Genomic DNA, 24,983 nt, shown 5'->3' on the forward strand with positions numbered 1-24,983 from the left:
TAACTGTAGCGAAATATCTAAGTTGAGAAATTGATCCTGATTACTTGCCAACAAAAGGCAGTACTGTTTTGAAAACCAAAACTATTGTTCAGTACCTCACTGCTTACTGTTCAATAGAATAGCATAGCAAACAAGATCTTGTGGGCCTAATGAATAGTTCAGTTTTGGGTCCCATTGTTAATTTTGTTAAGAATGTTGCACAGGTTTAGGGGCTACCTTTGACTTGGGGACTCTAGGAGCATTGCGTCAATTTGCTATATGTACACTACACCTCTGTTTTAATGTTTTACTGGCATGATTTCTTGCTTCATCAAGACTATGAGAGGAGGAAATACAGTAAATGAAGATTTTTTCATGGTGTTAAATGACACTAGAACTAGTTCGACATAAATTCAAACCTAGGAGAATTATAGGTTGGAATATAGCCAACAAGTTGTTAATTGGAAATTTAGAGGCTGGATTTGTACCTACCAAATTAGTACTTATGGAAAAGGAGAAACACAGGGTTGTGTGTGTGTGTGTGTGTGTTTTTGTTGGTGCAACAAAATTCTCTGGCTTCTTTGCACTCTATGGCAAATATTAATACTAATTCCATTAAGAAACAGTTGAATAAGGTCTACCTGTTTTGATAATATGACATAAATTTGAAGGAAATATTGCTCAGAAGTGCCCAAATTTCAAAATTATGCCAAGTGATATATATATCTATTCAAACATAATTAAAAAATTAAATATGCAAAACTTGCAATCTTTATGACACAGATTTATAATAGACATGACAAGCTTTTAAGAAAATCCCTTTTTTAAGCTTAAAACAAATCAAGCTCAAAAAAGTGCAATTTTCTTAAAAAACAAATCATTTAAAAGTATTAATTTGCATACTGAGTTTGCAAGATTATTATTTTGCAGAAATACAAATAAATAGTTTAAAAGTTTTGTTTTAAACTATTTGTATTTTTGTTTTATTTCTTATAAATTCATTTTCTCTTTGTTTTAATTGTATTTGCTAAAACGTCACTTTTACTGAATGTATTTTATAATTACTAAAGTTACAAAAATAGAAATAAATTTATTTGAAGTTTTAAGAGCTTAAAATTACATAATTTTCCTTTTTTTTTTTTTAAAATGTATTGTCTCTGTGAAGTCTATGTGTATGCACGCATACACACAGACTGTGGGATATGTGTACACACACACACACACACACTACTGAGATGCCTTGTTCTAATTTCTCAATTAGCTCTAATTTCTGTGCCACATTTATTTAAGTTCACACGTTTTCTTTTAACTGCTCTATCACTTGATGCCATTTTAAATTGTAAGGATTGCAAAATTATTTAATAAATAAAGTCACAATTCATAAATCACAGAAATACTCTGTATACAACCTGACCGCACGACAGGTTGAGGCAGACTGAGACTGAAACAAAGCGAGTCGGTAGACCAGCAGTTTAGTGTCCCGAGTCACGTTCAGCTCGCAAGTTACCGCCTGCTTTTATCTGTAATCTGGGAAAACAGCTATTTGAACACGTTTTCAGAAAGAATAAAAATTTCCTGAATTTGATTATAAAAATAAAAGTAGGTAATTATCAAAACAATAATGGAAATAGGTAATTATTATTAATTTTTAATTAATAATAACACTGACGTTTTGTATAACCTAAAAGAAATAATATGGTCGAGATTAATATGTACATTACTGTATTATTACAGTAAACCCCTGCTATTCGTGGTATCTGTATTTGCGTTCGCTGATTTAATATAAAATGAAACCTAAAAAAAATGTGAATTTTAAAGCGTTGTGAACATTTTCCGCCATAAAAAAACATGGGCGTGGATAAAATTATCTTTCCCGGTCAAAACAGCGCTCAGTAGGTGGGGGTGGGGGAGAGGGGTGACAAAATCACGAGCGTGGATATTTCTCGCTAATCCTTGTTCAGTATGTGTTATGCGCTTGCCATGGAAGGTTTTGTCATTTGCTTTTAATTTATATGCTTATAAATTGAATAAATTTATCAATTTATAAATTGATATGCTTACAAAAGTAATAAATCTACCATTTTGCAGTGTAAAACAGACTTTTTCGAGTGTGTTAACGGAAGAAAGTGACTTTATTGTGGACAAGTTCTTTCTAACCCGTACAAAAATATGGCTACGAATAACAAGGGAAATGTGAAAATATCAAAGAAGGTGATGACATTAGCAAATAAAATTGAGTTATTAGACAAAATTTCTAATGGTGAAAGTGTCTCCTCAGTGGCAAAACATTATAAAATCAATGAGTCAACGGTATGATCAATCAAAAAATCAGAAGAAAAAATCCACCGTAGTGTCCGTGAAAATGCGCTAATTGCTTCAAAAATTTGCTCTGTAACTCGTGATGTTAAATTAGAAAAAATGGAAAAAGCTTTAAATCTGTGGATAGAAGACCGAACTCAAAATAAAATTCCGTTAAGTTCACTCATCATTCGTGAAAAGGCAAAACTCCTTTATCAACACTTTAGCGAAACTGGTGATAGCACTGGCGGGATAAGTTTTTAAACTAGCAAAGGCGCTGGTTTGAAATTTCTAATAAATATTACATTTAATATTAAACTGTTTCTTATTTTCATTTCGATGCCATATGCTTGCATTTCACTATGTACTGTCTATGTACATAATCATATTATGAAGGTACCTATAATACATATATAGACAAAATTTTAGACTAGTTTTTCTTATATATTTCATACTTTGGAACGGAACCCCTTTATTACTATGGGAGCCATGACTCAGTATTCGCGAAATTTCTCAGGAGCGTAACCCCCGCGAATAGTGGAGGTTTACTGTATTTGTCCGGTCCATTAAATCAAGGGGAAGGGGAATAGCAACTGAAATGATTTGGAGAACAAGAAATATATTTTTTAAAAATATGTTGATAAAATAAGATAGCTGTTTGTTTGTTTGTTTGTTATTTGGTTTTTAGGAGCATTAGCAACTAAGGCCATATTGCTCCGGGGATATGCGGTAGTCATTCCCTGACCTTTCCGCATCCTCCATATTTGGTGGTCATGGGCTCGAACCCCGGTCTAATCAAGAAGCGTGTGCTGCTCCTGGCTACGGAGGCACCTAAAAAATAAGAGCAATAACATATATTATAAAAAAAATTTTTACAGCAAACTGGAAGAAAGAAAGAAAAAAGGCAGAGCAGATTTACAATTTGTTCCACATAACTACAACCATGAGGTGTCAATTGTATCATGTCAGTAAACTGCATGTATTCTGTGGAGGGATTCACAGACTAAAAGTCGCCGCAGGCAGAAGTGAAGGTGATTCTTGCACTACTTCTATTAGAATGAGCAGTGGCCTGGAGCGAGGGGTGCTGGGGGTTTCAGAGACTGATGGCAGTCATCATGAAATAAATAAATACATGAGAAGTGTTAGGGTAACTAAGGATAAGAATAGGTGCATGTATACTTGCATATACACCTATGCTAGAAGTATAGTAAATAAATTAGATGAACTTGAAGTCTTGGTGAAGACGTCAAAGGCAGATATTGTTGGTATATCAGAGACGTGGTGTCACACAGATATTAGCAATGCAGAATTGAAATTTAGGGAGTACAATGTGTACAGAAAGGATAGACAGGATAGGAAGGGAGAAGCAGTTATGCTGTTAAGAAAAACATAAAATCAAAGGAAGTGCATCCATTTGACATAGATGGCAGTGCAATGTTGAATCAGTTTGGTATGACATAAGCAATGAGAAAGCAAAAATAAGAGTAGGAGTGTGTTATAGGCCTAATGACTCAAATGCGTACAATGAAAATTGTACAGAGAAATAGAGTGGATTAGTAAATCAAAATGTCTTATAATGGGAGATTTTAACTTCCCACATATTGACTGGAACTTGTGGTTTGGCCACTCGCACACTAGCAACACTTTTGTGGATTTATTGGATGATTGTTTTCTGCTGCAGCATGATCGAGATGCAACGAGAGAGGGTTATACTCGTGATCTGGTTATCAGCAGTGATCATTCGTGTATTAAGAATTTACAGATAAAGGAACCACTAGGTGGCAGTGATCACAGTGTACTGATGTGGGATTTACTTAAAGATATAATTACCATCTAGTAATCTTTACCCCATCCTCAGGGGTAAAGGGAAAGGTTTTTGCTTCCGTAAAGGTGACTACAGTGGTCTCAGACAGTTTTTAAATTCTGTATAGCGGGATCAACTGATGATGTTACCAACAGCAAATTCTAAGTGGAAAGCATTCAAGGGATTAATTATGGACGCTACTAGGTTTTTCATACTGATTAAGAAATATTGTTCAAGGTTTAGGCCTAAATGGTTGTCAAATGAAATAATGAGACTCATGGCAGAGAAGTAAAAGGCATAGTATGCATATAAATTATCAGGTGACACAGAAGCCTATGGCAGATATAAACTAGTCTGTAATCAAGTCACAAAGGAGATTAGGCAAGCGAAGGCAGATTATGAAAAATCTTTGGCAAAGGATGCTAAGAAAAACAGCAACGATTACTTTACTTATATAAACTCTAAAAGGAAGGGGATGAATCAGATTGGTCCACTTGATATCGATGGTTCGACTGTTGATGATCCTGCTCAGATAGCAAATAAATTGAATGAGTATTTTGCATCTACATTCACACATGAGTTATTAAGGGAGGAAAATGCCAGAAGTTTATCAAATTGTAAAAGGGTGCTTAATGATTTGGAAATAACTGACAGCAAAGTGGAGGAGAAATTGTTGAAGTTAAACATAAGAAAGGCACCTGGGGTGGATGGTATCTATCCAGTTATATTAAAGGAGGTGGCAAAGGAACTAAGCAAACCCTTAGCCATAATCATGAGAGCATCCTTGGACTCAGGGGAAATTCCCATGGACTGGAGATGTGTAAATGTATCCCCAATTCACAAAGGGGGATCGAAGGTTGACACGAGTAATTACAGACCTGTTAGTTTAACTTCTGTTCCGGGGAACATAACGGACTCACTGGTTAAAGAAGCATTGCAGGATCATCTAGACAAAACTGCAGCAATAATTCAGACACAGCATGGGTTTTTTAAGGGAAAGTCTTGTCTGACAAATTTGATTGAATACTATGATGTGGTTACAAAGGAACTGGATGCAAAAATTAATTTTGGTATCATATACTTGGATTTCAGGAAAGCTTTTGATACTGTTGGGCATGGAAGACTACTGTACAAATTGGAGCAGAATGGTATTAAGAGTAAGTTGCTACAATGGATAAAAGGGTGGTTTGAGTAGGAGAAGACAGAGGGTGGTAATCAATGGACGCTGCTCTTCATGGACTAATGTTATTAGTGGAGTCCCACAGGGTTCGGTGTTGGGTCCACTGTTGTTTTGTATATTTATCAATGATATTGATGATGGTATATCAGGCTTAGTGTAGAAGTTTGCAGATGATACAAAGATTGGTAGGGTTGTTAATGACAGTAATGGCAGTGTGCTACTGCAACAGGATCTAGAAAAGTTTGGCAGATGGGCTGAGAAGTGGCAACTGAAGTTTAACATTGACAAATGCAAAGTACTGCATATCGATTGAAGTAACCCCAGAGGAACATAGCAATTGTGTGGTACTACACTTAGGGTGATAGAAAATGAAAAAGATCTGGGAGTAACTGTGCAGTCAGATATTAAATTTTCTGAGCAATGCAGACTGGCTGCAAGAGCAGGTCATGCGGTTTTGTCAATGATATACAGGAATTTTGCTACCAGGGAAAAGGTGATTATCCCTTTGTATAAGGCAAGGGTCAGGCCACACCTTGAGTACTGTGTACAGGTATGGAGACCTCATTTTAGGAAGGATGCAGATTTGCTTCAGTGTGTACAGAGAAGGGCAAGAAGATTGGTGAGGGGAATGAAGGGATCCTCTTACCAAGACAGGCTTAAGTTCTGCAAATTGCAGTGACTGGAGACTAGGCACCTGCGAAGTGATCTGATTGAGGTATATAAGGCCTTGAATGGATCGAGCACACTGAATTCTGATGGGATTCTTCCACTTGTTCAGAATATGAACCTAAGGGGGCATAAATTCAAATTGAGGAAAGACAGTTGTAGAATAGATGTGTGGAAATATGCCTTTAGCCAGCGGGTGGTTAATTGCTGGAACAAACTTCCATCTGTTGTTGTGGAAGTTGATAGCTTAAATTAATTCAAGGAGGAATTGGAAAAACTTTTATAGGGAATGGTTGTGTGAATTTTTTTTTTTTTTGACTGATGCTACATAAGCTCGTACATTTGCTTTCTTGCATCACATGCCACTATTACTATTACACATACAGTGTTACATGTGACAAGAGTGAAAAGAGGCCAGAGTATCACAGAATTCAATGAGGCATGATTGTTGGTAAAAAGTGGAAAGATGAATCCATTATTGATACTTAGCAGGGTGTTCCTGACCAACCATTGTGCTTTTTTCTCAGGAGTTGCAGACAAGGGGCAAAACAACCAGCTACACAAAACTTCTGTGCAAAACAAAGAAAAAGGCATAGACAAAGGGAAATAAAGATTACTATAGCAGCTTGTGTAGACCATGATGCAACTGTCCACAAGGTACAATATGGGAGAGTCTAGAGAAAGCACTTCACAGTAGGACTATTAAATGCACTCCACTGAATGGGGATATCAGAATAGACAACTAACTTGACATTCCCTCCTGACTTCACAAATTTTGCAATTATACAGCATAGTATATGCACAGTAATGACAACAAAGGAAAATAGACCAAAATGCATGGCCTCTGCAGGATGCAGTATTGGATGTGGTTTGGGATTTTTTTTTTTTTTTGAGATACCCTGGTCCTCTGATATGTGTGCAAAGATGACCAACGCTGGAGGCCTATTGTGCTATCATTGCTCACCACATGCATCAGTGTTTTTCTGATGGTGGTGGCATCTTCTAGCAGGATAATGCATCATGCCACTGAGATATATGCCAGATATGTGCATGGATGGAATATAAAATATCTGCAGGATGATATTGAAGAGGTTGTCAGACTTGTTTTACCTCATCACTCTCCAATGTGAGATAATTATAGGATGTTATACATATATCATGGCAATCCATATCTCCAGATGTGTTCAAGCACCTTGTGACTGGCATGCTAGGAGATGTGTTAGCTGTTCTTGCAAGCTCCTGAAGGCCTGACTCAATATTAGGTAAGTGGTCTTATTTTAATATCCTTTCAGTGTATAAGAAGAAATGTGAGTGATGATTATAAGAGTATGCAAAAATTAGTTTTTTGTATTATCTCTCACCTGCAAAATACATTTATTGTCTTACTGTATTTGAAATACAAAAATTAAATCTCTTATATAATTTTATTATGTGATTTCTTGTATATTCGAAGACAGTAAATGACACAGGAGATACAGTTTTCTTAATTACTCCATTTATTTATTTTTAAATACAGCAGAGATTAGAGAGTAGTTTAGGGCTAAAGCCTCAGGTTATGAAAGAAATTGACAAGTTAGTGCAATTGCATCATTTCTGTACATAGCCAACAACTTAAGTAGTTATAAATTGGCATCCTTAAGTATATCTCACATTGTGAATACCTTCACAATGAGTTGCCATGATATTGCACTACCTCGAATATGTAACGTTTCACCATAGGAGAAAACTATTGTTACTTATTCTCAGTGGATACCATCACCCATACAGCATCATTTCGCAGCTTATTGGCTCCTCATCAGTGGATGGGCAGGTACCCTGATGTTGCAATGATGAAAACCCAATTGGGAAGATACTTAAGGATACCAATTTATAACTACTTAAGTAGTTGGCTACGTACAGAAATGATGCAATTGCACTAACTTGAATGCCAGTCAACTTCTTTTGTAACCTGAGGCTTTAGGCTTAAAATGATGCAATTGCACTAACTTGAATGCCAGTCAACTTCTTTTGTAACCTGAGGCTTTAGCCCTAAACTACTCTGTAATCTGAATTACCCCACACTATCAGGCATCTCTCATATTGTGAAGTTGTACTTTGCAACTGGATTGTCATCATCGCAACACCAGGGTACCTGCCCACCCACTGATGAGGAGCCAATAAGCTCCGAAACAGGGCTGTATGGGTGATGGTATCTGCCGAGAATAAGTAACAATAGTTTTCTCCTATGGTGAAACGTTACTTATTATAGGTAGTGCAATATGATGGCAACTCGTTGTGAAGGTATTCACAATATGAGATATACTTAAGGATTGCAATTTATAACTACTTAAGTAGTTGGCTATGGTACAGAAATGATGCAATTGCACTAACTTGTATGCTATACAGCAGAGATTTGGTAACCACAGATTTCCCCATCACAGCTATATAAACAAGGGTGTTGTGCCATCCATCCCATCATCTAGGCATTTTTGATGATGCATTTTTTATTATTTTGTCAAAGTTCTTGCTTTCCTTTTATTAGAAAAGTTCACAGTTTACTGAGAAGGATTGGGTATATACACCTTGGGAAATTATAGAGAGGAACAGAAAATACAGCATATGCTTTGATCCAATGAGAGTAGCACCTTGCTTTGAATCCAAAACTCTTCCTGAACACTCACTGCTTCACTTGTGCATAGAAATCAAAGCAAGGGGGAGGACTCCAAAAAAAACTAGTTCTTACCTGTAAACAGAACTTACCATGTTTTATATTTCAGTACAATTACACATTTTTGAAGATATTTATAAAACTGTTTCTATCCCACCTCTCACTCTCCCAAGGACTCCCACGATGGGGTGGGGAGATCTTCAGGACCTCATTTGTCACTGCTTGGCTGTCAAATTACTATATACGTGGAAGATTCTCAGTTTTTAAGAGAAGAGGAAGTGAGGTGAATAGCACCCAGTGGAAAACTTTATAGTTAGATTGACGTTTAATGAATCCATCAACAAAACATTAAAACAAGAGGGAGCGAAAATAAGTCTTATTTCAATATATTCAATACAAAAACAACAACAAATATGAATATAACCTTGTTTGGTTATTTGGTTCTTTCATAAACTACTGTAAAAAATATATTTTATGATTGTTTTTTTCAGCAAATGGAAAAATTTGAATGTTGTGCCATCATAAGATACCTCCAGAAGAAGAGTTTAATCTGAAAGGAATCTGTGATGTTATGGATCATATGGTACATACTTTGGATACATCTGCACCATCATATATCACAGTTAAAAATGGGCAGCAGAATTCAAATTAGAGAGAGAGAGAGAGAATTGAAGATAAGCCTCATAGTGGGCAACTAACAATAGCTAACTGCCAAGAAAACATTGATGCCATACCACAAAATTTTCTGACAAAGGAATTGGGCTTATCAAATGTTTCTACAAAATGGTCCCATGGCTTCTGACATCTGATATAAAACGTCATCAGTTGAGGTAAACTCCTCTTATTATTTTACAATACGTCATCATTGTAAGCCTTCCTTGGAATTGCTGGCATGTTACAAAGCATATCAGGAAAATTCTTTAGCAAGATTTGTAACCATGGATGAGACATAGATCTACCATTATCAGCCTGAGTTAAAGCAGCAATTTTGGATGTTTCTAAACAACGTAAACATCTGAGTTCCAGAGAGGGCAAAAAAAAGTTCCATCAGCCAGAGAGGTGATGGTGGCAATCTTTTGAGATTCCAAAAAGAATAATTATTGTAGAATATGTTCAAACGGAACAACTGTAACGTGAGTGTAAAATGCAATATACAATATGCTGTATATAATCTCTGTGGGTTGAGTTTTATGATATCATGCAGGCACTGAAAAGTGAATTTTTTCATATAAAGTAATTTCAAAGGTTTGTAAATTAAAATTATTTACATAAATGCTTTTAAATATTAATTTGTTCTTATTTTGATATGAGAGTCCAACATTACAGTGAGGTGTTTATCAAAATCAAATTGCAATTAAAAACAATCTTTCTTTGATTGCAATGGTCATTTCTTTGGTCACATCTGCTTGAATGGTCTGCAATAGAATGGCTGTTCCACAGTCATAGGAAACAATATTTTGTGAACCTTGCATGCTGATTAACATACCAGGGTTTTTCAGGTCACTACAGATATTCCACTGATGAGTGCTGTATTGAATTGCTTTGAGTAGTGCCTTTACTTTGTAATATTTCTCCTTTAGATGAACAGACCAGGCAATGGGAATGGATGGCTTAAGTTCACATTATGGAAAAGAACAGCTTTCAAACTTTACTGTGTACCACAATGAAGAGGTGCCCTTCATACATAATATGTACTTGTGGAAATTCCCTAAAATCTCTATTGGTATCATGGCAGTAGCAGAGCAGCAGACTGTTTACTGTAAAGAATATCTCCAAAAGCTGGTTTCTTTTTCAACAGTGAGACACTTCGATGTTCTTCTTAACCAGCCATTTTTACTTTAGTCTCAAGGCAGACTTTATCTTTAGAGAGGATTAGTTCTCTACTGAGTCCATTCAAGTCATCTTGGGTAAATAGCTCTGGCATATCTGTCAGATGCATAATTAGGATTGCCTGAAATTCTCAGGTCTCAATTGCATCTTCATTGGATTCCATTTTGTCTTAAAAAGAATCTAGTCCATGCTGTGGAGGTACCAGAACTGGAATACTGTCGTTGTGAGAGACTGGTCTCATTGCTGAATCCAGGTTTTATAAATAATCTTGTGCTTAATCTTAGTAATAGTGGCATGTGATGCAAGAAAGCAAGCATATTATTATTATTATTATTAGCCTTATGGTGCAAGGAAGCCTGAGACTTATGATGCACCAGAAAAAAAAAAAAAAAAAAAAAAAAATTCTGAATTACCCTGAGAGAGAGAGAAAGAAGGGAATCACCAAGAAAGAGAAGAATGATGATATCCAGCTCAGGACCCTGGGTGTGCCAAGCCCATACTCACTAGATGTGAGCCCCTGGGGTTATGTAGCATCAGCAAAAAAAAAAAAAATTCACACATCCATTCCCTCCTAAAATATATTTAAGCTATCAATTTCCACAACAACAGACTGAAGTTTGTTCCAGTAATTAAACACCCACTGGCTAAAGGCAAATTTCCGCACATCTATTTTACAACTGTCTTTCCTCAATTTGAATTAATGCCCCCTCAGGTTCGTCATCTGAGCAAGTGGTCCATCAGAATTCAGTGTGCTCAACCCATTCAAGACTTTATACACCTCAATCAGATCACCTTGCAAGTGCCTAGTCTCCAGCCGCTGCAATTTGCAGAACTTCAGCCTTTGTTCGTAAGAGGACCCCTTCGTCCCCCTCACCAATCTTGTTACCCTTCTCTGTACATGCTCAAGCAACTCTACATCCTTCCTTAAATGAGGCCTCCAGACCTGACTGTTGCCTTATACATAGGGATAATCACCTCCTTTTCCCTACTAGCAAAATTCCTGTATATCCTTGACAATACCTGATGACCTGCTCTGGCAGCCTCTCTCTACATTGCTCAGAAAACTTCATATCTGACTGCACAATTACTTCCAGGCCTTTTTCATTTTCTACCACCCTAAGTGTAGTACTACACAGTTGGTACTTTTCTCTGGGGTTACTTCTACCCATATGCAGTACTTTGCATTTGTCAATGAGATGTTATTTTATAAGCTGGAACATATTGGGATTACCAGAAAAATTCTAAGATGGATTGCAGGGTGGCTGCTGGGCAGAAGACGAAGGGTTATGATTAATGGATATTCTTCGGATTGGCATAAAGTCAGAAATGGGTTCCCCCAGGGATTGGTTCTTGGACCCCAGTTTATGATTTTCATAAACAACATCGACGATAGAATAAAAGGCATGATGTCAAAATTTGCATACGGCATAAAGATTGGTAGAGTAGTTAATGATCAGTACCAAGCAGTGCTCCTTCAGGATAACTTGGAACAGGCTTCAAAAATGATCAGAAAAGTGGCAGCTATGTTTTAATGCAGCAAAACGCAACCAAAAATAAATTATATGCTTGGTGGGGTTGAAATAAAAACAGCAGAGGAAGTAAGGGATCTGAGAGTTATAATACAAGCAGATAGGTAGTTTTCTTGCAGTGTAAACAGGCAGCAAGGAAAGCCCGTGTTGTTGTATCGGTTATTTATCGAACATTATCCTGTAGAGATATGGAGAATGTAATCCCACTGTATAAGGCAATTGTAAGAGCACATTCGGAATACTGTGTTCAAGTATGGAGACTTCATCTGAAAGAAGACATTGAGCTTCTTGAAAGGGTCCAAAGATGGACAATTCACATGGTGGAATCAGCAGAGGGGCGACCATATGAGGAGAGAATCCGATTATGTGGGCTACAGAGCGTGGCAACCAGGCACCTCAGAGAACTTGACTGAGGTTTATATTAGCATTAGCATTTGATGCAAGAAAGCAAGCTTATGCAGCATCAGCCAAAAAAAAAAAAAAAAACCCACTTCACCCCTCTGTTCGTTCAAAATACCTGTCCAGCTGAGCTTTAAACTTATTTAGGCTATCAACCTCCACAACAAGGGATGGAAGTCTGTTCCACCAACCAACCACCCGCTGGCTAAAGGCAAATTTCCGCACGTCTATCCTACATCTGTCTTTCCTCAATTTGAATTTATGCCCTCTCAGGTGATTGTTCTGAGCTAGAGGAAGAATCCCATCAGCATTGAGCATGCTCAAACCATTCAAGGCTTTATACACCTCTATCAAATCACCTCACTGGTGCCTAGTCTCCAAACACTGTAATTTGCAAAACTTAAGCCTTTCTTCGTAAGAGCACCCCTTTGTTCCATTCACTAATCTTGTTGCCCGTCTCTGTACTCGTTCCAGCAGCTCTATATCCTTCTTGATATGAGGCCTCCAGACCTGTATACAGTACTCTAGGTGTGGCCTGACCATTGCCTTATACAAGGGAATAATCACCTCCTTATCCCTGGTGGAAAAATTCCTGTATATCATTGACAATACTCCATGAGCTACTCTTGCAGCCCGTCTGCACTGCTCAGAGAACTTCATATCTGCCTGCACAACCACCCCCAAGTCCCTTTCATTCTCTACCACTGTCAGTGTAGTACCACAGAGTTGATACGTTGCTCTGGGGTTGCTGTTTCCCATGTGTAGTACTTTACATTTGTCAATGTTAAACTTCATTTGCCACCTCTCAGCCCATCTGCTCAACCTTTCCAGATCCTGTTGCAGCATAGTGTGCAGCAGCATAGTGTCAGTAGTGTCCTTGACAACCCTGCCAACCTTTGTATCATCTGCAAACTTGGACATTAAGCTTGATATACCATCATCAATATCATTTATAAATACAGAAAACAATAATGGACCCAACACAGAGCCCTTAGGGACTCCACTAATAACATTAGTCCACGATGAGCAGTGTCCATTGATTACCACTCTCTGTCTTCTCCCCCTCAACCACCCCTTAACCCATAGCAGCAATTTGCCTCCAATTTCACACTGCTCCAATTTGTGTAGCAGTCTTCCATGTGCAACAGTATCAAAAGCCTTTCTAAGATCCAAGTATATAATATCAAAGCTATTCCCTGCATCCAGTTCTTTTGTGACTGCATCATAGTATCCAATCAAATTGGTCAGGCAAGACTTCCCCTTAACAAAGCCATGCTGTGTCCGAGCTATAACTGAAGTCTTGTCTAAAAGATCCTGCAGTGCTTCTTTAACCAGTGCCTCCATTAATTTTCCTGGAGCAGAAGTTAAGCTCACAGATCTATAATTACTTGTGTCAGCCTTTGATCCTCCTTTGTGAATTGGGGTCACATTTGCACATTTCCAGTCTATGGGTACCTCCCCTGAGTCCAAGGAAGCTCTCATAATTATGGCTAAGGGTTTGCTTACTTCCTTTGCTGCCTCCTTTAATATAACTGGATAGATCCCATCCACCCCGGGTGTCTTTCTTGTGTTTATCTTCAACAGTTTCTCCTCCACTTTACTCCCAGTTATTTCAAGATTCTGTAGCTTACTGCTAGAGTTGAATACACCTCTGGAATTCCCCTAGCTGAATAACTCCTCATGTGTGAATGTCGATGCAAAATATTCATTTAGTTTGTTAGCTACCTGAGCAGGATCATCAACAGTTGACCCATCAATATCAAGTGGACCAATTTGATTCATCCCCTTCCTTCTAGAGTTTACATAAGTAAAGAACTCTTTGCTCTTTTTCTTTGCATCCCTTGCCAAGGATTTCTCGTAATCTGCCTTCACCTGCCTAACCTCCTTTGTAACTTGGTTGCATATCAACTTGTATCTATCATAGAATTCTGTGTCATGTGTTAATTTGTAAGTATCCCATGCATTTTTCTTCTCTGCCATATGCCTCATTAGTTCATCTGACATCCATTTTGGCCTAAACCTTGAACAATATTTCTTAGTTGGTATGTAAAGCCTAGTAGCTTCCAAGATAAGTTCTTTGAATGCTTCCCATTTTGAATTTGCTGTTGGTAACATCATCAGTTGATCCCACTGTATAGAATTTAAATACTGTCTCAATCCATCGTAGTCGCCTTTACGGAAGCAATAACCCTTCCCTTTACCCCTAATGGTAGTTACCTCTTTGAGTAAATCCCACTTCCACACACTGTGATCACTGCCACCTAGTGGTTCATTTATCTGCAGATTCTTAATGCATGATGAATCACTGCTGGTAATCAAATCAAGAGTATTACTCCCTCTAGTTGCCTCCCGAACATGCTGATGTAGAAAACAATCATCCAATAAATCCACAAAAGCCCTGCTAGTGTGTGAGTAACCAGCCCCCAAATTCCAGTCAATATCTGGGAAATTAAAATCTTCCATTATAAGACTCTCTGATTTACTGGCCCACTCCATTTCCCTGTACAGTTCCTTATTATACTCATCAGAGTCATTAGGCCTATAGCACACTCCTACTCTCAATTTTGATCTCCCTATGCTTATGTCACACCAAACTGACTCAACACTGCACTTTCCAGCACCTGTTTCTATTCTTAGCTACCCTAACACAACCCATGTGTTTACTTGTACCGCAATGGCTCCCAGCAGTCTCTGAAATATCATGCATCTTGTTTTTCAGGCTTCTGCTCATTCTAATAGAAGCAGTGCAGGAATCTCTTTCACCTCTGCCAGTGGCTACTGTCAATCTATTGGTCTTTGTCTCCCCCCAAGCTAGCAGTTTTCCGACCCACCTAACACTGCCTCGATAGCATCAGCAAATATTCTTGCACCCTTTCTATTTAAGTGTATCCCATCCCTGTTGAAGTAATCTCTCCTGTTAACAAGTACAGACCAGGCTGAGAAAATTTCTAGCCCCTTGAGCCTTGCACAATCTCTCCAGGGCCGAATTGATCGACAAGGCTCTCATCATATACTCCCTCCTATCGTGTCTGGGCAGAATTGCAGACACTTTCAAATTCAACCCTAATTCTCGGCTTTTGTTCAACAGTGACCTGTAACTGCTAACGAAGTTCAACTAACGCTATCTAGTACGGTATATAACTATCATATCACAAAGGCTGGAAAGTTAATATGGCTCTGAGAGGGGTTAGTAAAATGAACAAAGGTGGAATTTTGTCTATTAATAGCCATAGAGTGTGGGCATAATTACAGAGCTTGTGGGTATAAATTCAAATTACAGGGGAGTGGTTTAGACTAGACTGTAGGAAGTTTTCTTTCAGCCAGCAAGTCATTGGTTGCTGGAACAGCAACCGCCTTCACAGAACAGCCTTCACAGCTAGTTGAGGCCAACAGTTCGAATAAATTCAAAGGTCAACTGGATAGTTACCTATGTAATGAGTGAAGCAAACAATTTGTATTTTCTTATCTACTCCTCTTTTTTTTTTCCTGGCTTGTGTAGCAAAGGATTCTGGCTTCTTGCAGCACCATATATGACAGCTATTACTGTCATATTACTATCATGTTAAACTTCAGTTGCCACTTCTCAGCCCATCTGCCCAAATTTTCTAGATCCTGTTGCAGTGGCACACTGCCATTACTGTCATTAACAACCCTGCTATCCTTTGTATCCTCTGCAAACTTCAACATTAAGCCTAATATACCTTCTTCAACAATATCATTGATAAATATACAAAACAACAGTGGGCCCAGCAATGAACCCTGGGGGACTCCACTAATAACATTAGTCCACAAAGAGCAGCATCCATTGATTACCACTCTCTATCATCTCCCACTCAACCACCCTTTTATCCATTGTTGCAACTTACCCTTAATACCATACTGCTCCAATTTGTACAGCAGTCTTCCATGTGCAACAGTATCAAAAGCTTTCCTGAAATCCAAGTATATATCCGAATTATTTTTTGCATCCAGTTCCTTTGTGACCACACCATATTATCCAATCAAATTGGTCAGACAAGACTTGGCCTTAACAAAACAACGTTGTGCCTGAATTATTACTGCAGTCTTGTCTAGATGATCTTCATTGCATCTTTAACCAGTGACTCCATTATTTATCCTGGAATAGAAGTTAAACTAACTGGTCTGTAATCACTCATGTCACCCTTAGAGCCCCCTTTATGAATTAGGGATACATTTGCATATCTCCAGTCAGTGGAGACTTCCACCTTCTGGCATTTTTCTCCCTTAATAATTCCTCATGTGTGAATATAGATGCAAAATACTCATTCAGATTATCAGCTATCTGAGCAGGATCATCAACAGTCGAACCAATCTAATTCATCTCCTTCCTTCTAGAGTTTATATAAGTAAAGAAGTCCTTGCTGTTTTTTTTTTTTTTTTTTTTTTGCATCCTTTGCTAAAGATTTCTCGGAATCTGGCTTTGCTTGCCTAATCTCCTTTGTAACTTGATTTCAGACTAGCTTAGCTTAGATTAGATTAGATACAGACTAGCTTAGTTTAGACTATCTTAGATTAGCCTATATCTGCCATAGGCTTCTGTGTTACCTGGTAATTTATATGCATCCCATGCATTTTTCTTCTCTGCCACGAGTCTCATTAGTTCATCTGACATCCAATTAGGCCTAAACCTTGAACATTGTTTGTTTGTTATTTGGTTTTTAGGAGCATTAACAACTAAGGCCATATTGCTCCGGGATATGCGATGGTCATTCCCTGACCTTTCCGCACCCTCTGTATTTGTTGGTGACGGGCTCAAACCCCGGTCTAATCAAGAAGCGTGTGCTACACACTGCTGCTCCTTCCCACCTGGCTACGGAGGCGTCTTAAACCTCGAACAATATTTCTTAAGCTGCATGAAAAGCCTAATGGCTTCCATGATCAGTTCCTTGAATGCTTTCCAATTAGAATTTGCTGTTGGTAACATCATCAGTTGGTCCCACTACAGAATTTAAAAACTGTCTTAGACCATTGTAGCCACCTTTACGGAAGCAAAAACCCTTCCCATTACCCCTGATAGTAATTATATCTTTAAGTAAATCCTACATCAGTAAAAAGTGATCACTGCCACCTAGTGGTTCCTTTATCTGCAAATTCTTAATGCACAAATAATCACTTCTGATAACCAGATCAAGAATATTACACTCTCTGGTTGCCTCTCGAACATTCTGCTGGAGAAAACAATAATCCAATAAATCCACAAAAGTCATGCTAGTGTGTGAGTGACCAATCCACAAGTTCCAGTCAGTATCTCGGAAGATAAAATCCCCCATTATAACACAGTCTGGTTTACTGGCCCATTCTATTTCTTAGAATAGTTCGTTGCACTCATTAGAGTTATTAGTCCTATAACACACTCCTCTCATTTTTGCTTTCCCAGTGCTTACACCAAACTGACTCAACATTACACTGTCCATCTATGTCAACTGGATATACTTCCTTAGATTTTACGTTTTTCTTAATTAACAGCATAACCCCTCCTCCCTTCCTACCTGTCTATCTTTTCTGTACACATTGTACTCTCCAAATTCTAATTCTGCATTCCTAATATCTGTGTGACAAGACATCTCTGATATCCCAACAATATATGCCTTTGATGTCTTGACCAGCACTTCAAATTCATCAAATTTATTTACTATACTTCTAGCATTGGTGTACATGCACATATTGTTATTCTTAGTTACCCTAACCCATGTATTTATTTGTTTCATGATGACTCCCATCAGTCCCTGAATCCCCAGCACAACGCCCTTCAGGCTGCTGCTCATTCTAATAGAAGCAGCGCAGGAATCACTTTCACCTCTGCCTGCGGCTACTTTTATTCTTTTAATCCCTCCCAAGCTAGCAGTTTTCTGACCCACCTAATGCTGCCTCGATAGCATCAGCAAACAGTCTTGCACCCCTTCTATTTAAGTGTATCCCATCTCTGCAGAAGCAGTCTCTCCTGTTAACAAGCACAGAATACGCTGAGAAAAATTCTACCCCATGAGCCTTGCACAATCCATCCAGAGCCAAATTGACTGACAAGGCTCTCATCATATACTCTACTCCCTCCTATTTTGTCTGGGTGGAATTGCAGCAGGCACTTTCACATTTAACCCTAACTCGCAACTTTTTTTCAGCATAGACCTATACTTGTTAAGTAACTCTAGAGGCAGACTCCTACTCTTAATGTCATTAGTGCCAACGTGTACAACAATATCGCCCTTTGTGCCCTTAAAAGATGATATCTGTTCTACAACATCATCAACTTTTGACCCTGGCAGACATACCCTGGTCCTATTCCACCTATCTTTTTTTACACAATATATTACCCATCTCCCTGACAATAACTATGTCCTGTGGGACCAGCACATTTTGCCTTGGAGATTGCTGGTGTTGCCTGTTGCACAAGAGTGGGCTCTGGAATTGAGTTGGGCAGCTGAGAGCTTAATGGGTCCCCCATTTTAATACCTTGAAGGGCATCTACCCGACTCTTTTAATTCTCATAAGTGCCCATCAGAAAGCTGAGTTCGCACTTAATTCCTTGACACTCTTTGCACCTAGCATACACCAAGACATCCCTGGCTAGATCATATCCTGTTCCAGCGAATTCTACAAACATTTCACAAGTTGCACATATTTTTAAGGCAGTGATGCATTGGAGAATCGCCCCCCCTCAGTTCTTCCCCAAGTCACAGTACTCCTGCTACTTTGTGCCTGTTGCTTTGCTGTTCTGGTCTAGGCCATGATATTGAAATTAACAATAAAAATTAATAAATTTAATTAATTAATTATCAATACCTCACTACCTAATAGATTCCTAAATGCAGTGATATGCTATCGTATTATGCTATCTAGTTTTACGTTAGAGCTACCTATTTACTACAATTAAAAATCTGAATTCCCTACCACTCACTCTATACAAAAACAATGGCTGCAAGATTTGAATGAAACAACGGTTTTACGTATATTAAGTAGTAACCTACAAAAACTATCTAAATTAAAAATAGCGAGCGTAACTAGAACTATAAAGATACTTATAAAGTATCTTTATATTACACTATAATATGACAATTAAGTAAATAAAATAGTAAAACACCTATGCTTTTTTGGAGATTGTACTTCACAGCCATAACTTGCTAAGACAGTCAGAGTCCTCACGGGATTCTCTTTGCTGAGAAGCCAGTTACATTCCAGTTTCATTATAAAAGTAAGTAACAATCACCATTATAGTCTTTTAGTTTCCTCCATATCATGGATATGGCAAATGGCGTTGACTTGTTCAATTGTCACATAATCCAATTAAACAAGTGGTATAATACATGGTGCCGATGCCTCTCTGCTAGTCACCTAGAAGACAGCCAAAGCATAACTGGTAAATTTTCTGAATATCCATTGTGATTTAGTTAGGAAAGTGCCACACATATATCAGAATTTGTTGGGTAGTTTTTACACTTTCAAGACATGATGATAAATGTGTTTCAATAATTCACCCAGTCTTACCTGCAACAATTTATACTCGTATAATTAAATTAAGAAATAACAAGAATACAGTATATCAAACGATTACATAAATATGAATATATAAACAACAATAAATAAATAATCATATATTCATGTAAGCGGACTGAATAGGTATGTAAGTGGCATAATCAGTCTCATCGTGTTCTCATAATTGGTCTCATTACAATCACCAGAGGAAAAATGGAAACAGACTTGGAATCAGTGACCAAAAAATCTGTATAGTCCACAATTTTTTAATGATACAAAAATACTTGTTGACCTGTATTATCACCAAAAGAGTATCACTAGAACGTATTACTCCAACTTCCTGTTCCATTTGCCTATAAACAGCAAGGTATGCTGACCAAACATATGCCGTGGTGTAGATAATTCAGATGTTGATGTTTGTACATAGGTGATAAGCCAATGTGGTGTTTCAATTTATCAGATTGATGATATCCACTAAACCTTGCCTTACCGATTTTCCTCTTACAATTCCTGAAATCCTGTTTTGAATGGCAAGTATTGTCTTGATAATAATAGTGTCTTTCAGTCTCTCAATATAGAAATGTTCTCACTCATGGAGTATATCTCTCTTGCTAGTAACAATGTAGAAAAGGACTAATATATGTACCTGGTTTCAATCTGTTACCAAGTGCTGTAGGTAAATATGGTTAACCAAATGACCTTCATACTAACCATTTGTAGTAATCCTGTATTTTGTTCATCAAGTCATAGTTTGCATCATTATATGAAGAGCATCTATTGGTGATGTTGAAAGATACAGGCATAGAGGAAAAACTGCATTTTTGTGTCTCAGTGGGCAGGTGACTCATTTTATTGGAAAATGTCTAAGTTTAAGTATCTTTACTGACTTGAGGAACTTTTTCTATATGCTATTATTTGTTACTGAATGTGTTATTAAGAAAGGAGTAAAGGTAATTAATTATTTCACATTTTTATTACCAGAAAATTTTACGGGCTTTTGCTACACTGGCAAAAAAACCAGGTAGATAAGAAAATGCAAATTACATGCTTCCCTCCTCACACAGGTAACTGTTGACCTTTGAGCTGACCTTTGAATTTATTCAAACTATCAGCCTCAACTACCTGCAAGAGCAACTTGTTCCAGCAATCAATGACTCATGGGATAAAAGAAAACCTCCTACAATCTAATCTAAACCTCAACTCCTATAATTTGAATTCATGATCTAGTCCTGGAATTCTTTATAACAGTGAAAATTCCACTTTCATTCATTTTACCAATAGCCTTATAAACCTCAATCAGGTCACCTCTGAGGTGCCTGGTTGTCAAGCTCTGTAGCCCACATAATCAGAGCCTTTCCTCATACAGTCGTCCTCCTACCAACCTCACCATCCGAGTTGCCCATCTTTGGACCCTTTCAAGAAGCTCAATGTCTTTTTTACAGATGAGGTCTCCATACTTGAGCACAGTATTCCAAATGTGGTCTTACAATTGCCTTTTCTATATTTTTATTTTATTTTATATGGAATATTTTAGCTGTTAGCAAAATTAAATTTAACTAGAAATCTGATCTATCAGGGAATGTTGCTGAACCGGCTTTGAACATTGGCTACAAGCTGCACAAACAAACTGATTTTTTATGTCTGATAAATTTAAAAACAAAAACAATGAGAGATTAACTATTATGAAACAGAAGAAATCACATTAAATATGTTGCCAAATTTGCACATTTTCTTCCTATTTGATTGAGAGAGAGACTCAAAATTTTAATAGAAACACCACAACAACAACAACAAAACTATATGGGGAGGATTTGAAATGGCTGTTAGGGAACGAACAACAGGTTCATAAAAACTGAAAATCAATAAGTAAGAAGTTAATTAATGTACCCAGTGTGTTACATTTTAGGAGTATTAACAAATAGTAATAATTCGTGATTTAAAAAAAAATATTCCTTCCATTTCTGTGCATCTGCCAGATTGCCCATTCATTCCTCCAAACATGGCAATAAATATAATATCCAGTGATTCAGCTACAATATATGGTATATGGTTAGCGTATGCATGAAAAAAAAATAATAATTTCCAGATTTCTATTGGTCCAATTTTAATAAAATTTTGAAAGGGTCAACAAATCATTCTACAAGGTTCAAATATGAACTTTCATGAAAATCCATTTGCTATGAACTGAGTTATTACAGGCAAGAGACAGATGGACAAAGAAATAATAATTGTCAGATTTCTACTGGTCTAATTTTAATGAAATTTGAGATGGCTTTACAAATCTCTCTACAAGGTACAAATATAAAATTTCACAAAAATCCATCCAGTGGGAGTTTAGTTATTAAGTGAGGACAGATAGACAAAGAAATAACTGCCAGGTTTCTATTGGTCCAATTTTAATGAAATTTGGAATGGCTTGATAAATCTTTTTAAAAGGACCAAATATAAAAGTTCACAAAACACCATCTCCTCCCAATGGACAGATTTTCATGAAATTTTGAGAGCTAATTCACTTAGCTCCCAACTGGAAATAGATGTACTTCTGGCAACCCCTACCCCTAAATACTTCATATGTGAATGCAGATGCAAAATATTTATTCAGTTTGTCAGGGAAGAAAAAGCATTCTGTACAGGATCATTAATAGTTATGTCATTCACTTCCTGTGGACCAATATGGTTCATCCTTTTCTTCTAGTTTTATTAACATAAGCAAGAAATTCTTTGTTAATTTTCTTTGTAGTCTTAGCAAAAGACTTTTCACAATCTGCTTTAGCATATATACCACCTTGCCTTAGTAACTTGATTACAGATAGTTTATACTTACTGTAGGCTTCCGTTTCGTTGGATAATCTATAATCATCCCATACACTTTTTTTCTCTGCTAGTAGTAGTAGTGGCATGTGATGCAAGAAAGCAAGTGTATGAGCTTATGCAGCATCAGCCAAAAAAAAAAAAAAAAAATCACACCATTCCCTTCAAAATGCCTGTCCATTTCCTCCTTAAATTTATTCAACCTATCAACTTCCACAATGACAGATGGAAGTTTGTTCCAGCAATTAACCACCCACTGGCTAAAGGCAAATTTCTGCACATCTATTCTACATCTGTCTTTTCTTAATTTGAATTTATGTCCCCTTAGGTTCATAATCTGAACAAGTGGAAGGATCCCATCAGAATTCAGCGTGCTCCACCCATTCAAGGCCTTATACACCTCAATCAGATCACTGCGCAGGTGCCTAGTCTCCAGCCACTGCAATTTGCAGAACTTAAGCCTCTCTTGGTAAGAGGATCCTTCATTCCCCTCACCAATTTTGTTGCCCTTCTCTGTACACGCTCAAGCAAATCAATATCCTTCAGATCTGTATGCAGTACTCAAGGTGTGGCCTGACCATTGCCTTTATACAGAGGGACAATTACCTCCTTTTCCCTGGTAGCAAAATTCCTATATATCATTGACAAAACTCCATGACCTGCCCTGGCAGCCTGTCTGCATTGCTCAGAAAACTTCATATCTGACTGCACAATTACCCCCAGGTCTTTTTCATTTTCTACCACCTTAAGTGTAGTACCACACAGTTGGTACTTTTCTCTCGGGTTACTTCTACCCATATGCAGTACTTTGCATTTGTCAAGGTTAAACTTCAGTTGTTAATGTGCAACTAGTAGTCTCATCAGCTCACCTTACATCCATTTAAGTCAAAACAATACCTCTTAGTTCACATAACGCTTATTAACTTCAACAGTTACTTCTCTGAACACTTCCCATTTAACATTTGCCAACAACATCAGTCAGTCCCACTAAAAAGAAATTAAAAACTAAGATAGTGTTGGTCTTCTTTTTGACTTCAATATGCTACAATCACTGCCACCTAGTTGTTATTTTACTTGAAGATTCTTAATACATGAAGAATCATTGCTGATAATCAGATCAAGAATATTGCTTTCTCTTGTTGCTCTCTAACCTGCCTGTATAGAAAACAGTCATCCAGCAAATCCAGAAACATTCTGCTAATGAGTGAGCACCCAACCCACAAGTTCCTATCATTTTCTTAAAAATTAAACCCCTCCTGATAATATATGATTTAAAGCCCTAAAGTTCAGTATATTCATCACAGTCAGTTGATTTCTAATATATCACTACTCTTATATTTGTTTACCCAGTGGGTTTTTTTTTTTTTTTTCCAACATGTGTCAATTGGGTGTATACTGAGTGCTTCTTAACCAAAGGCATAACTCCTCCCACCTCCCATCCTGTTTGTCCTTTCTGTATGTTTTTTTTGCTCACTGTTCATCCCATATGTCAGCATGGCAAGCAAATATATGTGTGAAAGTATGTGTGCCATCATTTTTTTTTATTTAAAACATTCCTTTCCTGTTTTTCAAATTTTTTTTCAAATTCAGATTTTTCTGTGCTTCCCACTTCAAGCACTTTATTTTGGAAATTTTTACAGATTCCTTCAATTAATGTAAGCTTTCCTTTTTATATAACTTGATTTCACTAACACAATCATTTTTATTAACAAACATTTAGCATTATATTTGTGAAGGATTCATCAGTTTCCAGTCATGTGTACCAATCAATACTTTTATGCTGAGTAGTTTCCTCTTCAATAACATCTGGATAATTCTGTTTTGTTTACTGCATACATCCTTAAAAATCCTTTATTCTTAAATAAATAATAAATATATAAATTTCTATTTATACTCTGCATGGTCACCATGACCTAAAAATTTACAACTTCGTTATAATTGTTTTATTGTAGCAGATAAATTAGCTCAACAATGAACTGTGCATTTTTTGTGGCAGCATATTGGTTTGACATCATGATGTTCTGTATCAGTACATTACCTCAGAATTACATCCATCCCTTTCCTTTAAAAACTAGTTATAAAGTAAGTGGAACCTATATACAGTTTAGGAGCTGTAAAAAAAATGAGTTATTGATATGTATACTGCTGTCTATTAGCTAAACTAACTGAAAACATTAACAAGCATAGGATATACATAGTAAACAAATTCACATGAATTTGTGTGCACTAAGTGCAGAGAGTGTCAAGAAATTAGGTGCCAACTGAGTGTTCTGATGGATGTCTATGAGAGTTTGAAGAGTAGGGTGGATGCCCTTGAAAGAATTAAAATTGGGGGAAGGGGGTTCATCA

At 37.3% G+C, this 24,983-nt stretch overlaps 1 protein-coding gene across 3 annotated transcripts in view; it reads right to left on the reverse strand.

Moving 5' to 3' along the window:
* The window catches only part of LOC150083714 (uncharacterized), a 448,219-nt gene that overhangs the window by 87,421 nt on the left and 335,815 nt on the right, over positions 1–24,983 (reverse strand). The gene's annotated exons all lie outside the window — the stretch shown is intronic.

The sequence above is a fragment of the Mastigoproctus giganteus genome, chromosome 7 (genome assembly GCF_048544385.1).
Source record: "Mastigoproctus giganteus isolate SK-2022 chromosome 7, ASM4854438v1, whole genome shotgun sequence".
Lineage (NCBI taxonomy): Eukaryota > Metazoa > Arthropoda > Arachnida > Uropygi > Thelyphonidae > Mastigoproctus > Mastigoproctus giganteus.